Source organism: Ceratotherium simum, chromosome 13 (genome assembly GCF_057802395.1).
Source record: "Ceratotherium simum simum isolate JZ-2026a chromosome 13, ASM5780239v1, whole genome shotgun sequence".
Taxonomy (NCBI): Eukaryota; Metazoa; Chordata; class Mammalia; order Perissodactyla; family Rhinocerotidae; genus Ceratotherium; species Ceratotherium simum.
In genome coordinates this window covers 26,227,428-26,244,574 of record NC_141912.1, presented here as the reverse complement: position 1 = coordinate 26,244,574, position 17,147 = coordinate 26,227,428, and the positions used below count along the sequence as shown (strand labels likewise).

The following is a 17,147-nucleotide window of genomic DNA, read 5'->3' as shown; positions in this document are numbered from 1 at the left end:
GCAGTGGAATAACTGGATCATATGGTAGTTCTATCCTTAATTTTTTTGAGGAATCTCCATACTGTTTTCCATAGTGGCTGTACCAGTTTGCACTCCCACCAGCAGTGTATGAGAGTTCCCTTCTCTCCACATCCTCTCCAACACATGTTGTTTCCTGTCTTGTTAATTATAGCCATTCTGATGGGCGTGAGGTGATATCTCATCGTAGTTTTGATTTGCATTTCCCTGATAGTTAATGATGTTGAACATCTTGTCATGTGCCCGTTGGCCATCTGTATATCTTCTTTGGAGAAATGTCTGTTCAGGCCTTCTGCCCATTTTCTAATTGGGTTGTTAATTTTTTGTTGTTGTTGAGATGCATCAGTTCTTTATATATTTTGGAGATTAACCCCTTATCAGATGTATGGTTTGCAAATATCTTCTCCCAATTGTTAGGTTGTCTTTTCGTTTTGTTGATGGTTTCCTTTGCTGTGCAGAAGCTTTTTAGTTTGATGTAGTCCCATTTGTTTATTTTTTCTATTGTTTCTCTTGCCCGGTCAGACATGGTGCTTGAAAATATGTCGCTAAGACCAATGTCGAAGAGCGTACTGCCTATGTTTTCTTCTAGAAATTTCATAGTTTCAGGTCTTACCTTCAAGTCTTTAATCCATTTTGAGTTAATTTTTGTGTATGGTGTATGGTAAGGGTCTAAACGTATGAAATGTGTCAAAATATAATCCCATTCTATTGCTGAGCCTGACTTATCCCATTTAGACACTCTTTCAAACTCCGGGTTCGGGGATGGGATAAAGATCAAAGATGTGAATGAAAGGTGATTTCAGGGATGGTTGCGTGTGTTCGTCTAACTGTTAGCGCTCCTCAGAGCGCGCATTCGCGAACCTCAAAAAACTTCCGTAGGGTGAAGAGCATGGATTTAAGGAGCTCTACTGTCCTGCAGGGCGGCTTCTCAGCTCTTTTCCCGACGCCGCGAGTCTGCAGCGCTCTTCTGGAGGTCGCGGTGCTGGGAGGCGAGCTCCCCCGGCGGACTCTGGTGCGCGGGCGTCAGGACCCACCTGACTCGCAGAGCCGAGCGGCGCTGATCGCTGGTCCCCATATCTGGGGGCTTTCTTGATCTTGATTTAACACGACCTCAGGCGATGCCTCTTTTCTTTCCAGCAGCAGCAGCGGGGTCTTTGAAGAGTACTGGTGAAGAAGACACTCGTAGACCCACGTGGTTTGCTTTTTTTGTTTTCTAGGTCTCTCTATGCGATCGTCTCCCCATCATTAGCGGTTATGAGATTAAAGAACGGAGTTTCAGATTCTGGGCGTTCCTTTGATAACTCTGAAGACCCATTCGAGTTAAGCAACAGCCAGCACTGCACTGTGGGGTGGCTACAGCAATACTGAGGGAGCATTTCACAGTAACTGGAATCCGAAAAGACTTTTTAAGAATTTATTTCAGTATCCGTTTTACACAAGGTTGGCATAAAGAGAACGAGCCAGCCAGGAGTCGAACCTAGAATCTTCTGATCCGTAGTCAGACGCGTTATCCATTGCGCCACTGGCCCGCCACGACAGACGCTCTTGAAGATAACCGTTTAAAATGAGACTTTGGAAGTCATTGGTTCAGGTACGTGGATAGAGATAAGAACCACAAAACTGCCAACTCTAATAGATTCATGAAAATTATAATTGGTTTACATAGTACGCCTTTGCTTTAAATTTCTGCATTTAAAATAATAAGTAAATTTAACCTTTAGGGCATTACACATATGATAGAAAGAATGTCATTCCCTTAAAACAAGTTTTTGTCTGTGAGTGTGTCTTTATTGGTGTACTTGTGAGCCCTTCACTAATTTTCGCAGTCTGTTTCTCTGCCACACTTCCACCTTCGTTATATTTTCTTATCTACTTATATTGGGCACTGATGATGCATGCATGGCTTAGTAATGAGCACGCCGTAATATTTTCAATTAAATATCATAAAATAAAGTACATTTATTTGGTTTGGAAATGCATTTGGCTGTGAGAATCACATGTTTCCTCTGACTGTTAAAAGGGCAATAACTCACCAAGAGGGAGAATCATGGCAGAATTGTGTGATAAATCATGCAGCAGATAAAAGCACGCAAAAACAAACAGTGAACCAGGCAAAGAAGAGGCAAGAATTCCGTAAAGGCACACACGTTCTAGGAATAACACATTTGACATAGAATGTTGGAATCTGGGAACTGATTTATTAACCAAATAAATTTAAAACAGACGTCTTTAGACAATTTGGTTGCTTATTTGTTTATTTTAGTTTTCAAAGTAGGCGCAATAGACACCCTGAAATGTAAAACTGGTTTAAGAGAAGGATCTTTGATGTTGAGAGAGAGAGAGGGGTGGTATAGTAGTGTTCTTAACAGCGCAAACTTGGAAACCAGAATGCAAATGTTTCTTATCCTGATTTTGCCGTCTTTTGCCTAAATGGCCTTAGCCAAATTAGTTAACCTCTTTGTGCTCGGGACTCCTCATTTCTACGAAGCTGTCTTCTCTGCTGGGGCACTTCTATCATCATTCTTTCTAACTTCTGTCTTGACATCCAGATATCTGCACTTCCTGTCTAGAATTCTCTGTACTGTTCTGACTACATTTTGTACATTTTGAGAAGAAGCATTTTGACAGAAGTTGGAAAGCAGAGAGGATTACCAGAAAGTGGAAAGGTTCTCTTGTCTATCAAACAGCTTCCCACAGGGCATTTAATTTTCTTAGTTGACTAGTGTAGATCTCACTATGACGATTCTGAAAACCACCTTCAAAGACACCATCTGTGCGTTTCTCCTTAAAGAAGCTGGCCACGAATGCCATTGTTAATATCCATCCCCTTAGATGGAAGAATTCAATTTCTCTTTCTCTTCTGAATTACATATTGCCACAGTTTCTGCAGGTGATGAATCCCAGCTTTGCAACTTGGACAATTAACTCCTCACTGGGAACCTCCGCTCTTCATCTCAAAATTGGGATAGCATTTACCTTGTAGGACCATGGTCAGCGCTCACATCTTGGTTCAGTTGACATTTACTGTGTGTATTAGGCACTGTGATGGACAGGGTTTCATGGATGAGCTGGACCTACCCCCTTGGAAATAATATTCTAGTGAGAGAGACGGACGCTAGTCAAGTAATCACGCAAAATAACACAAACTTTGCAATAAAAGGGAGGTATATAGCGCTCAGAGAAATACAAAGCTACACTTAGAAAGTTTTGGGGAAGTTTTTTCTGAAGGAGTAATGATTGAGCCCAAGTTTAAACGGTGAGGGGATATTAACTAGGCATAGAAGGGTATTTAAGGTAGAACGAATCATATGTGCACAGGTCCGTGGCGAGTCAGAGGGACCAACTGAAAATAGGACAGCGTGGTTGAAGAGAAAGAGGCAGTGAGGTATGAAAGGAGGCTGAAGACGTGGGCGCGGCCACGGAGAGGAATTAGGGATTTCATCATCTCAAGAGATACATAACAAAATAGCTAGGAAATGTGTAGGTGACAGTCAATTCTTTTAGAGATGCCAGTTTCTGCCTTTATCCCTTTGTCCTCTCAAATTACGCAGAATTTGAAATCCGGACTGACCTAATTTAAGTAAAAATCAGCTAAGTTTCCCCCAAACAGTTCGAGGAAACTCACGGGAATGCGGATCATGTGAATCCCCCTAGTCCCCTAGAGACAAAAGCGGTGGTCTCGTTTGAGAGCCCAGCAGATTTAGCTCCGGCAGCTGGCATCCCAGCTCTCTGCCGGCGGGCAAGTGCGGATGTACCAGCGGTTACCGCGTTGAAGTATAACTGCCCTGAACGTGGTAGCGCCCGTTTGCTAGCCTCGTACTCAATCAAGGAGAAATGCTGTATTCCCTCTTTCGCGTATGTGTGTGTGTGTTTTAAATATGTGACTAAAACACACACACCACCAGCTCAAGGCACCATTAAGCCATTTCCTCCTCTTCTCGCTCACTTCCGAGAAATCCCTCGCACAGCGCAGCAAACCCAGAGCGCTCTGTGCGCTGTGCGCGGTCCCGACTCCGGGAACAGTCGGGCTCCCGGCTTGCTCCCCGGACCGACGACCTCCGCCTGCGGGGCGCGCGTCCTGAGCTGAGCTGGGCGCCGAGTCCCCGGAAATGTCGGGGAGGGGCAGCCGCCGGTCTGGATAACCCGCCTGCGAGGGCTCCGGTGCCCGATTCCATGTCCGTCTGTCGCACAGAATGGTTTCTAACGACTCACCCAGGTACGTAAACCCGGCCTTACCCCATGCCAATCCCAGCCGGGACTGTTCGGTGCCTGAATGGGACTCACTGTCCGCGGAAGCCACGGAAGCGGCGGCTCTCGGCGCCCAACTGACAACTTCTGGCCGCGAGCGGCCGCCTCCCGCAGGGAAGCCTCGGTCCGCAGATGCGGCTCGGACTCGACGGCCCCGCGCGCCGCCGGGGCTTCCCGGAAAGGGGCGGCTGGGTCTTGACCGCCTCGTGGGAACCCCTGAGCGGAGAGATGCGGAGCACGACCGACTGCCGACCGAGTCCCTGGAGGTTTCGGTGGGGGTTGGGACGCGGACCGCGGACACAGGAGGAAAAGGAAAGGAGAGTGAAGTTCAGCGACCGCCTCTGCCCGACAGGGCTCTCCGGGTAGTTCCTGGGGACAGGACACTTTTCTTATTCATTTCCTCCATCCCCTGCTCCATTGCATGCCACCTCCTCCACACGCAAATCCTGCACTGAAGGTTTTTGGAAATATTTCTGGCAAGGAAAAACAAAGTTTGCCGAAGATGGATGACCTTTGATAGCATCGCCCTTTGTTTTTCACGTGTGTGTTTGTTTTGCCATTTTGTGTGATCCATTGCGCGTATTCATTTTTTGTTTACAATTGCGGTCTGGCGTCCCTCAAATGCTTAGCGGCCGTTTGGTTGTCTTTCGTGAAGGGACTGTTCAAATCGATCTCCCACGGAGCAAGAGTGAAAGCGAAAACAATAAAACCTGTTGAAGGAAATTTAGAAAAACACTTCGCGGCTTTGAGATAGGCAAGTGTTTCGTAGAAAGGACGTAAGCAGTAAGTAGTAAAAGAAAGATTGATCCTCTGGGCGTCATAAAAATTGAGCACCTTTTTCACCAAAAGACTCAGTTAAGAGAGAGAAGACACTCGCCGCAGACTGGAAGAAGATCTTCGTGGTACACACACGTATCGTAAAAGGTCTTGGATCCAGACGACATAAAGAAGGCTTAAAGTACAGCAAGTAAGAAGAAAGGATCAATTTTGAAAAATAAACGGGTCGATTTTGCAGAGGAGTCCTTCTTCGTCTAAGAAATCCTTTGCAGGGATTTCAGAACTCAGGGCGCCGACATTCCGGGGCCGACCTCGAGGAAACGGAAGATGCAAGTGTCAACGCTACTCCTGGGCGGGTAACTCGGAAAATGTTTGTTTTCAATGTGGGAACGCGAGAGAGTGCAGGAAGGCTTAGGCATTTAGAGGAATGCCAGTATTTATATTTCTCGGGCAGTGACAAACCTGAGCGGAAACAAAAGGTTGTTTCCGCCCGGTTTCGAACCGGGGACCTTTCGCGTGTTAGGCGAACGTGATGACCACTACACTACGGAAACGCTCTGTGACAGCTCCTCTACGCAAAGTGAGATGGAATGGCGTACTCATTTCCTGGGCGCCCCCAAATCTAATAATTTCGAATGATTTTTCTCTTAGCACGTCTTCACTCATGGTGCATGTCTTTCCCTCGCATTGTTTGTTTTTTATTTTATTAAATAACAATATAGGAACTCCGTGACTCATCACCAAACGTAGCTCAAAGCCAGACTCCAAATCCCTTCCCGAAAGCCAACGAGGGTAAGCTCAGGCTCCTGGGGGATTGGCTTTCAAGGAATGAGCGGGTAGTATCCTGGGGCTTTGGTTTCCGTCTCTCTTCCTGATCCTGAGGAGCCCGGCCCCGACACACTGAGCCATGGAGACCACCTACCCTTCCGCGAGGGCAATGCCCGTCTGGAGGGGACTGCTGAGCGGGGGTGGGGTGGGCAGCGCTCAGTTTCCTCTCGGGAGGGGGTGACAAAAGGGGTAGCGTTTGGGAAGCCATGTGACTGGACTTTGTCCCGAATGGGCTTAGGAGCCGTCCGTCACCCTGGTATTCGGTGGTCCTCACACTGCTCTGGAACGCCTGTGCTCAGCGACCAGTGTCAACCTGTTTGACGATGTGCTTGCCGATTCCTGACTTTCCTCCTCATTTAAACCGACGTTCGTCACTGCCTTTCTTTTCCCTTCCCAGCGTTTCCCCTGGGGCTCTAGACGGTGCTCGACAGGCAAATGTTGCTCTTCCCTCAAATCCGTTGGGAGAACTTCGTGAGAGGACTGAGCTATATCTGCACCTCCCACAAAGAGCAAAATTGAAAACTCCCACTCTTAGCAACTAAAATTTGGGTTGGTCATAACGTTGCAGGAAACAGAGAAGACACGCAGCATTTCCCAATTAGCAAGAGCTTCGGTCTTTTTTTTTTTTTTTCCTGGCACCAAGTCGGCAGCACCAATAATATTCTTTATTATTTTTCAACAATTTGATTAGACCTTAATTTAAAAAAATTAATGAGTAGCCCACAATGTGCCCAATCCTGACCGAGCCTCTGGAGGTACCAGACGTCCTGAAAAATTGGACAGGCCTGGGGTAGCAAAGGGCACATGCACTGGGTATTATGATAAAATTGCAGGAAACAGGTTAATTATTTTTTAAATTGCCAAATGAAACCACAGAGATAAATGCTCATGGCATTTTCACAGAAGCATAGAAAAGGGGGAATTTTTCAACTCTTAGTAATTAGGAAAGGCTTTCAGAGGGAGGGATAACTGATCTGAGACTTAACAGGTGGACAAAAAGAAATTGGCTGAAGAGAGGTGGAGAGGAGAGGGGAATCTGGCATTCAGGGCAGCATGCAGAGAGAAGCCAGTGTTTGGGGGAACCTCCAAAGAATTCTAGATTTGAGGCAGGAAGTAGGGAGAAATGAGACAAAATGGGAAAATAAATGTCAGACCAGGAAGAAAGGGGAGAGTCTTCCACTTAACACTTGAATAGGATGTGAGGTGGAGAGTCCAGAAAGTTTGAGAAGAGGAATGACATTTTCCATGTCAAGCTAAAGGTCTCTTTGGCTGTTACGGAAATACGGAATTAGAGGGCCAGGAATGGAGACAAAGGAATTAGGAAGACGCTTTAATGAGAATTGTACCCTTTAATAAGAGGTCAAATTAGAGCTCCCAGGTTAGAGAACGGGGAAGGGAGTTCTACAGATAGCAGAGGTGAAACAAGCAATTGATATGATTTGGCGGGTGAGGAGGTACCTTGTGTCGAGTTTGAGCCCGGATTCCTCACTGAGACAGAAAATTAGAAAATAATGCACTTGACAGGCAAGATAAAGAGTCCGTTTGGGGGTGTGCTGAGTTATCAGTGTCTGTGTGACCCATAAGTCACACAGATAAGAAATATGACTTGGAAGTGAGGGAGAGGCCTGGGCAAGATTGGTAAATGTGGGGATGATTTGTTAGTTCCCGGCATGTAGCTATATGAGAAAATTATGGGAGATGCAGGAATGACAGAGGAAGAAACACCTCAACAACTATTCAAGAGGGTAGTGTTTCTGCGGTGTAATTACACTGTTAATGCCGGTTCTAATAAGTGCCCAGATATGTGTGGTTTCTCTACATGCGTTTAAGGTAAGGCCTCAGAAGCCCAATAAGGATTGTAGGCTGGACATCTCTATGTTGGTGTAGTACTTTGGGATCAATTTTAACATGGAATTGTAGAGGCAGAGTCAGCATGAAACAGCATTATGATGAGAGAGAAGAGGGTAGAATTACAGGCAAGAAGCTCTGACGATGACCAAGAATCTTACAAGACTGCAACAGAAGTCCTTTCCATGTGAATTCTGTCAGGTTGAGGTTTCCACCTTTGCCCCACACGTGAAAGATCCCTGGTTTAACACTTGGTGGGAACACTCACAGCATTCTTTTTTGAATCCTCAACATACCAGCATCGCCACTCTTTACGTTTCAGTCTTTCACCCTTTCCATCCCATCTACCAGTACATAAATGTTGATGAAATGTGTAGTGGAAGATTCTATTCTAGATTCATTCATGCTAAAATGAATAGAACCCAGTCTCAACAGACAAGGTGATCGATCAGGAGAGAGCACCCAGGAAAACACTAGTCAGAGTCTAAGAGCTGCTCAAGAGAGCCATAAGGCAAGGCCATGAGAGTTCAGAGGAGGAGCAGTCCATTGGTGATGGTGGGTCATGGGCCGGGTGAGATGTAATGGGATTTAGGAATAGTGAGCGTACATTAACTTTTGTCAGTAGAGAAACAGGATTTCAGTCAGAGATGAGATACTTTAGTTAAAGACATATCTGAAGTTCCAGGTCTTGTTTGCGAATTCGTTTGTAGAGAAAAGCCATTCTCCTCTTACTATATTGAAGTACTCACCTCTTTGATTCAAGTACGGTTCACGTAACAGCAGCATAGACATCACCAGGGAGCTTGTAGAAACGCAGAATCCCAGTCACAGACACAGTGAGATAAAATCTTCATTTTAATGGATCACCAGGTAATTGACATACCCACGAAATTTTGAGAAGCATGGCAGTAGTGTGCTACTCAGTGGGCCAAAAAGCTATTTGGTGCAAAACTGGGCCAGGCGGGAGGGTAGGGCAGAGATTGGTCATTCAATGAGCCATTCAAAAAAAACACAAATATTGGCAATGTCCCAGTGTGGTAAAGGTTCTAGGAGGCAAAAATAATTAAGACAGTCACAGAGATGACATAAAACCTAAGTGGTGAGTGTCTGAGACTTCATAAAACGGTAAAGAAGCTAAGATCAAGAAGCAAACCTCCTTTATCCCAGGCAATTCCATTACTCATCTCATAGTATTAGAAGACAAACGTTTTGAGTTCCCGGCATAAATATTTTGGCGTTCCTATCACGTGGGATTGGGAGAGATGTTTCTTCGTTTGTCTGTTTTTTTCTCAGCTTCTTTGGCTAATGCTGTCCCTCCCATTTCTGGCGCTTCATGGGCCGTCCACTCAAGTCATCTCCAACTGATAGCTACTAAACGACAAAAGTAGTTCCGCCTGAGAGGCCCCGCTGGGATTCGAACCCAGGATCTCCTGTTTACTAGACAGGCGCTTTGACCAACTAAGCCACGGAGCCAAGCACGACAGACTGCTGATTTACGCATAATTTGAGGTGATGTTGCTTTTCAGTCTGATGTAGTTCTCAAGAATATTCGATCCATAGAAGAGCAGCAAAACTAACTCTCAGGATTTGTACCGAGTTCTTTTTATTTTCTCTCTCTTGAAAGGTGCACAGCAGCAGTTTATACGCTGTGCTAAGGAAAAAGGAAAAAAGAAAGAAGAAAAAAACCCATCTTAGCCACTGGACCCTTGAAATAAGCAGCCAAGCCATTTCACTTCTAGGAGTTTTTGCAACTTCACACGGAAGATATTGCTTTTCGAATCTGTGATAGGATGATAATTATCGGTTATACTGACAAAGCAAGGAAGATTGCTGCGAGGCTTAGCTGAAATGATATATGTAAGTTAGTTGGCAAAATGAAGGTACTCAAACACCGTTGGTTTTCTTTTTGACGCCAAGCTGTTGCTATTTCTCCTACGTGAAACTGACCACGTTCTGGTCTTGGCGAAGAGTGGCAAACAATTCACAGTAGCACACGAGATGTTTTAAAAACATACAATACTTGGGGCGGGAGCAGCGGCCGCCTGACACGCCAGTCTTGCGAGGGCTTTCGCTACTCTAGGGATCCGAATCGTGCTCCCTCCCGCCCGCCACCACCTTTGGACACCCAAGACCCCGAGGAAGAAAGGCAATATACGCTGAAGAGGGGGTAGTAGAGGACGAGCCCAAAAGATCACTAAGGGTAGCATCCAGTCCCGGCCCTGCGAAGATGAAGCTGAAGATGAAACTCTGCGGCACTTCATGGGGGGAAAAAAGCGCAAATAAAACAGAAAGGGGCAGCACAAGGAAAGCAGAACAAAGTGACTGACCAAGAAACTAAGGGTTGAGACTTAACAAGGAGGAGAGTCCAGAGGCTGATGAAGCAGGAGAGGGAGAAGACAAACCTGATTCTCTTTGACCTGTATCTCAGTCTCAGCAGTGTTCCTTGCTGTCTCCCTTCTCCTGCAATCCATGGGAATAGTGTAATCAACTATTTGTAAATGCAAATAGGAACAGTCTATAGATACATTTACAATAATCAGGAAATTCCACCTCCTGTCTCTCTTTCTTGCTCCGTTTTCCTGTTTAGATAAATGTAACTGCTTTTTACAGGTGACATAAAAAGCTAGTTTTTTCTCTGTACAACTAGAAATCAGTGGACTCCTGGGTTCAGGGAGGCTTCGCCTCCTGCGGTGAGTTCACATTCCGTTGTTCAGTGGGGTCAGCATCAGCAGAGATGAAGGAAGAGCTCAGGTGATTCCCCTCCAAGTCATTCTCTGCATCACTGACAATAATGTAGGAAGAAAGACACAAGAGCAAGCCAGCCAGTTGTTGAATATGGAACGTTCTGGTTGATGTTTAGACGGGATACCCAGTGCGTCACTGAAGCTCATCCAGGAAAGACCTTCGAAGATGACTTTTTCGTTAGAAACGATCGGTGAGTCCAGGAGGAAGTGACTGATTTGGAGACAGACAGACGCGCGGCCCTCAGATCTGTAATCCCAGGCTTGAGACAAATTCACCTTGTGCTCTGTTTCCAAAATACACATTCTTTTATTGTTTCATACTGAAAAGAGTAGTTTTATCCCTTAGAACATTTGTACATGTGATGGAATGGAGGTAGTTCCTTTAAAGTCTTTTTGCTTTTGCATATATTTTATGTTTATCTACTTCTGAGCTTGTAAGATATCATTTTGCACTTGGTTCATCTCCTCTGCACTTCCACCTAAACTTCATTGACGACATGTCTGAGAATGTGGATGAAACGTTAATTGTAACATTACTATTTTTAACTCCCAACAGTAACTCTCAAGTATATCTATTTATTTTCTTGGTTTTCTACTAATGTAAGCAGATGAGATAGTGGTAACCTGTAGTACCGTATGTTATTCCAACTCTTATTCGGGAAATTAACCAAGAAATAGTTACAGCATGCAAGACAGTGCAACAGAAGATGGAAACAGCGTACTGTCAGGGGACCATTACATGTGTAGGAGAAAACTTATGTTTTTTGATGTGGTAGGTTAAACAACAATTGAATATCGTGGTATTCTATCCTGTGTGCTTCTTTCTCTCTAAAACTACACGACAGACGGAGACCAAACCAATTGCATTAGTAACCTTCCCTCCCGGGATTCTTGCATATAATAGGCACTAAAATATTTACTAATGGTGAATAACATCTACAAATTTTAGATACACATTAAAAAATAAAGATAATAAGAACCCTCATGTTGAAACTTTCAACATTCCAGCTCTACATTAAATGAAAGTAGTTATATTTAATGTCTCCTCAAAAATTTCTTGAACTATAGTTCTCACTTGAACAGATCTGTTTTAGCTTTAGCTGATTCATGTTAAATACTCAAATTTTATAATAAATGAAAATGGCAATTAGAGAAACTGATTGTAACACAAATATACGAGAGAAACAGTTCCTAACACATAAAGGGGAAAATACAATCATGTAATAGATCCTGATATTATTGTATACAAAAAGCAAACAATTTGAAAAAGGATGTTAAGTACTTTAAAAGTTATATTAGTTCTTAAGTATTGTCTCAGTAGCCCTATTTGAAAAGACTAATTGGTAGCAGATGTGGGCACAAGTGTATTTTAACTACTTGAAATTCAGTGAGCTAATGCTTAGCAAGTATTTCATCCCCCTTTTCAATTTGTTCTTCGTTTCTGAATAAACTGGAGTATTGAGATAAGGCGCTGCATTTTCTTCTGTTGTACATTCTACAAACGATGTTATCCTTTCAGGGATGCAAGAACTCTCCTTACTCCACTACAGATCATGGATGTTCTCGGTCTTGGCCTCTGCTCAAGCTCCATGGGACCCCCCCTAGTCTTCCAAACTCGTCTTTCCCACTGCAGCGTCTGAACTTCGAGTTGCCTTCACTTCGGAAGTTGCACTTCCCTCAGATTGATTAAAGCCTCCACAGTCCTCCCTAGACCTTCTCCTCTGAAAGACCTGCCCTCCCCTGCCAGCGCTGCTGACCATTCATCTCCACAACGTAAGCTTATTCTTCGTAGTATTGGTGTCTTGAAACAAAACAAATACTGGAACCTAACATGTACTAGGACGCTTTTAAGGACCTCACCACATCTTTTGTTACTCTCACCGTAAAAAAGCAACATCTTACAAAAAAGAAAAATGCTCTCTGATATTCACTTTAAAACAATGTGGCAGATAAAGGCATTCTAATGCATATATAGATAAAAGGGAAAAAAGGTAAGAATTCTGCAAATGTATACATTTACAGAATGCTGTTTGACATAGATATACAGGTAATATAAAATTCCAGTAGATGTGTCGTACTTTAAAAATGTCATAAAGTTTTTAAGTGCTCGCCGTTCCTGAAGTAGACAATGCATCCATATCAGAGAGTGGTCCTCTCCTTTGAGAGGGGGAGGCAGTACTGAACGATGCTTAAGAGCACAGACTCTGACGTCAGACTCCACAGGCTCCCTTTTCCCAAACTTGCCACTACGTTTGTGACCTTGAGAAAATCATCTAAAATCTATATTTATTATCGTCCCCGTTTATTCAAGTTCTTTGAAGAGCTCTGGGAGGTAGTTTAGATTATTACTAGCCTCAGTCTATGAGACTGCTGCAAGTATGTCATATCAAGGCCAGATAAACAGTATTGCTTTTTTTGCTGATAGGGAATAGTGTAGGGAAACTGCCTATCTCTCTTGCAGTAGCAGGCAGTTTTGTTTCCTTTTGTTGTTTATTTCAACAATTGCAGCTTCTCGTGTACTTCCATCAAAGTAAACCACATTTTCCTTTCATTTCTAGTTGAAGAGCTGCTCCATTGTAATCATCAACTGCTGTGAGATTTAAAATGTTCAGCCCAATGCAATCCATCTCTCTGTGTGTACTTGAAGTATCAGGTATTATGTGTACTGATGGGGAGACTAAGATAAATTAGGGATCACCCTGCACTCAGGCAAGTCAGAGATGGCTAAATCTGAACAAAGCACCAAAAAAATGGCATGAAAATAATCTATGAAAAGTATTCTCCAAGAACAAAAAAGAAGGGGTGCGTAATATTACCTGGGAGAAGTCTTATCTCTGTGAAGACCCCAGCAAAGAACTTTGCACTGGCCATTGCTGCTTCTGAAATGCTTGGGTTCCATAGTGGAACCACTGTGTGATAGATACACTCGGATTTGTGGGGCAGCATGAAACAATGAGAGGTAGTTAGAAGGTTTATTGACCCAAATGGAAATATTTTAGGGCCAAGATAGGAAAGAAAACATTTTGGGTAGATATGAAACTTCATGAGAGAGAAACCCACCGAACTTCAAGTTCAACATAAACCATACAGCTCCGTTTCAGATGTCTTTCACAGGTTAAAGACAAATCTCATTGGTTTGGTCTGCGTTTCAATGTGAGAATGGGACTCTAGGAGAATATTCTGCAGAAGAGAGCACACCTCATCAAGCACAGTCAATCAAGTAAGCATCTCTGCCATGTCCCTCACCAAAATAAGACATCAGTTACATACCCTTAGCTTTTACCAACTGCCTGTCGTGAACCTACTGTATACCAAGCGTTTGTCTCAACGCTAATTTCAGTGGTGGCAAAAAAGACATGTTTCTTATCACAATTTTTAAAATCAACTTTTTATTTTAGAGTAATTTTAGAGACGTTTCAAAAGCAAACAGAGAGTCTCCCTATACCCGTTACCCAGTTTCCCTTCGTGTTAACATCTTACATTACCATAGTACGTTTGTTGAAATGAAGAAACCAACATTGGTACGTTACTAATAACTCAACTCCAGACTTTGTTCATATCTCACCAGATTTTACCCTAATGTTCCTTTTGGTTCCAGGATTTCACATTGCATTCAGCCTCTTCTGATCTGTGACAGTTTCTCAAGATTGATTAAGTATTTTGTAGAATACTTGAGTATCTTCCAATCTGAGTTTGTCTGGTATTGTTCACATGATTAGGTTGGGGTTATAGAGTTTTTGTGGAAGACCACGGAGATGAAGTTCTCTTCATCACATCACATCAGAGGGTACATAATATCATCACGGCTTACCACTGGTGATGCTCATTTTTTAAGGCAGTGTTTGCTAGTTTTCTCCACTGTAAAGTTACCATTTTCCCCTTTTTCATACTCTATTATTTAGAAGCTAGTCACTGAGTACAGAGCACATTCAAGAAGGGAGGGGATCAAGCTCCACCTCCTAGAGAGGGGAGTATCTATTTATATGATTTGGAATTCTTCTGTAAGGAAAATTTATCTCTTCTCTCTATTCAGTTAGTTATTCAGTTACTTATTTATATCAGTATGAACTCATGCATATTTATTTAACGCTTTGGATTGTAACCCAAAACCACACTATTTATTTCTCGAAATGTTCCAGCTTTGGCCATTGGGAGCTCTTTCAGCTTGGCTCCTGTGTCTCTTTGACCTGCTTCTATCCTTTTGTTTTACGAGCACTTCCTTGCTCTCTGATGCTACAAGAAGCTGTCTGCTCATCTTGTATTTTCCATGCCCAAGCCCCAGAATCAATTATGTTTCTCAGGAGCCTTGGCTCCCTTTATTGAAGAAAAGTATTTAGAAACCAAGATCTGGGCACCCAATGGGCTCGTTGCTACTGTAGCATCACTGCTTCTGTGCCCTCTCAGCAGACAGAGCTAAGAAATACACGTATGGATTCTAGCCTATGTTTACACACATATTTGTAATTTTCTCATATTCTATCTGTGTATATATATATATAGCTAAACATGAGTTCATAGAGATGTTTCCATCTCTAACCCAGTAGCATAGGGTTAATTCTAGCCTTCCCTGCTCGCTTCTCTGTAACTTCCCTCTTCAGCAGTGAGAAACTTGGATCCAATCATCAACCACCTGTTGAATTATTTACGCAACACCAGTACACATGTTTAGCGGTTTTGGAATGTCAGCCAGTACTCTGATGACAAACAAATTTAATACCCAATGTACAGTGGTTATGTGCAGTTCCTTTAGTCTGCAGCTTTATTGTTTCCAGTCAAACACTATTTCCAAAGGTGCTTAGGTCAGTCCTTTTACCCCTAGGTCCCTCTGTGAGATAATGTCACAAATTTTTAATACCGTTAGATTCATTTGTTGTAGCCTACATGGCATCCCGGGGTTCCCCCAACCTCCCCTGGTTGATTTTTTAAAATTTGCGTATGTTAAAGCAACATATAGTTCTATGGGTTTGAACAGTTGTGTAGAGTCGTGTGTCCACCACCCCAGTACTATACGGACAGTACCATCACCCTAAACTTTCCCTTGTGTGTCCCATTTGTAGTCAAACATTCCACTCCCTTAACCTCTGGCAATCATGGATTTGTTTTCCATCCCTATACTTGTGTATTTTCCAAAATGTCACATAAATGCAATCATATGATATACAGCCCTTTGGTCTGGCTTCTTTCACTCAGCAAAATGGGTTCAGGTTTCATCCGTGTTGTTGAGTGCGTCAGTAGCTTGTTCCTATTTGTCGATGAGTACCATTCCATTGTATGGATGACCACAGTTCGCTTATCCCCTCACCTGCTGCCAGTTTGGGCCATTATGAATAAAGCTGCTATGAACATTAGCATGCAGGTTTCTGTGTGAACATAAGTTCTCAATTCATTGAGTAAATACCTAGGAGGGTAATTGCTGGGTGGCATGGAAACCCTATGTTTAACTTTCCGAGAAACCACCAAATGAATTCAAAGGTGGCTGTACCATGCTGCATACCTACCAGGAAGAAATGAGAGTTTCTGCTGCTCCAGGTCTTCTCCAACATTTGGTATTATCATTAAAAGACCTTTTTTTAAGCCAAAATTTTTTTTTGATTAGAGTGTAGTGGTGTCTCATTGTGTTTTAATTTACATTTACCTATGGGAAATGATGTTTGAACATTTTTTTATATGCTTATGTACCATCCATATATCTTCTTTGGTGAAGTGTCTGTTGAAGTATTTTGCCCATTTTTCATTGAGTTATATGTTTTCTTAAGTTTGAATTATAGGAGTTCTCTATATAGTCTAGATATGGTCTCTTTAACACATACATGATTTTCCAATAGTTTTCCTAACCTGAGGTTTTTCCTTTCATTCTTTTAACAATATGTTTCACAGAGTATACGTTTTAATTTTGATAAAGTCAAATCTATCATTTTTTCCTTTCATTGATCACACTTTCTGTGCTGTATCTAAAAATTCATTGTGAAACCCAGGGCCGTGTCGATTATGTCCTATGTTTTCTTCTAGAAGTTTTATAGATTTATGTTTTACATTTAAATCTATATGGTAGGCTGAACAATGCCCCCTCCCAATGTATCCACATCCTAATCTTGAGAACCTGTGAATGTGATAATAAAAGACTTTGAGATGTGATTAAGTAAATGATCCTGAGATAGGGAGATTATCCTGATTACTCCAGTGGATCCTACATGCAATCACACCTCTCCTTATAAGAAGGAGAAAGGGGAGACTAGACAGACAGACAGACAGAAGAGAAGGCAATGTTGCCATGGAGACAGAATTAGAGTGAGGTGGTGACACATCAAGGAATGCTGGCAGCCACCAGAAGCTAGAATGGATTCTCCTCTAGAGCCTTTGGACTTCACCAACACCTGGGTTTCAGCCCGGTGATAATCCTTTTGGATTTCTGGCCCCTGGAACTGTGAAAGAAGAAGCTTCTGTTGTTTTAAACTACCAAATTGGTGGTAATTTGTTACCAGAGCCATAGGAAACAAATACAGCCTGTGATACATTTGGCATTAACTTTTGTATAAGGTATGACGTATGTGTCGAGGCTCCAAACCACCAGCATTTCTTGAAAAGTCTGTCCTTCTCCACTGAATGCTTTTCATCCTTTTGCCAAAAATCAGTGGACAATATTTGTGTGGAGCTATTCCTGACTTCTCTATTCTATTCCACTGA

At 43.0% G+C, this 17,147-nt stretch overlaps 3 non-coding genes across 3 annotated transcripts; all 3 read right to left on the bottom strand.

The window, feature by feature from the left end:
* Positions 1–1,474: 1,474 nt before the first annotated feature.
* Positions 1,475–1,547, bottom strand: TRNAR-ACG (transfer RNA arginine (anticodon ACG)). The gene has a single exon. It is a non-coding gene; the product is annotated as a tRNA-Arg (tRNA).
* Positions 1,548–5,524: 3,977 nt separating this feature from the next.
* Positions 5,525–5,597, bottom strand: TRNAV-AAC (transfer RNA valine (anticodon AAC)). Its single transcript has one exon. It is a non-coding gene; the product is annotated as a tRNA-Val (tRNA).
* A 3,521-nt stretch (positions 5,598–9,118) lies between these two features.
* TRNAT-AGU (transfer RNA threonine (anticodon AGU)) lies at positions 9,119–9,192 on the bottom strand. The gene has a single exon. It is a non-coding gene; the product is annotated as a tRNA-Thr (tRNA).
* Positions 9,193–17,147: the final 7,955 nt, after the last annotated feature.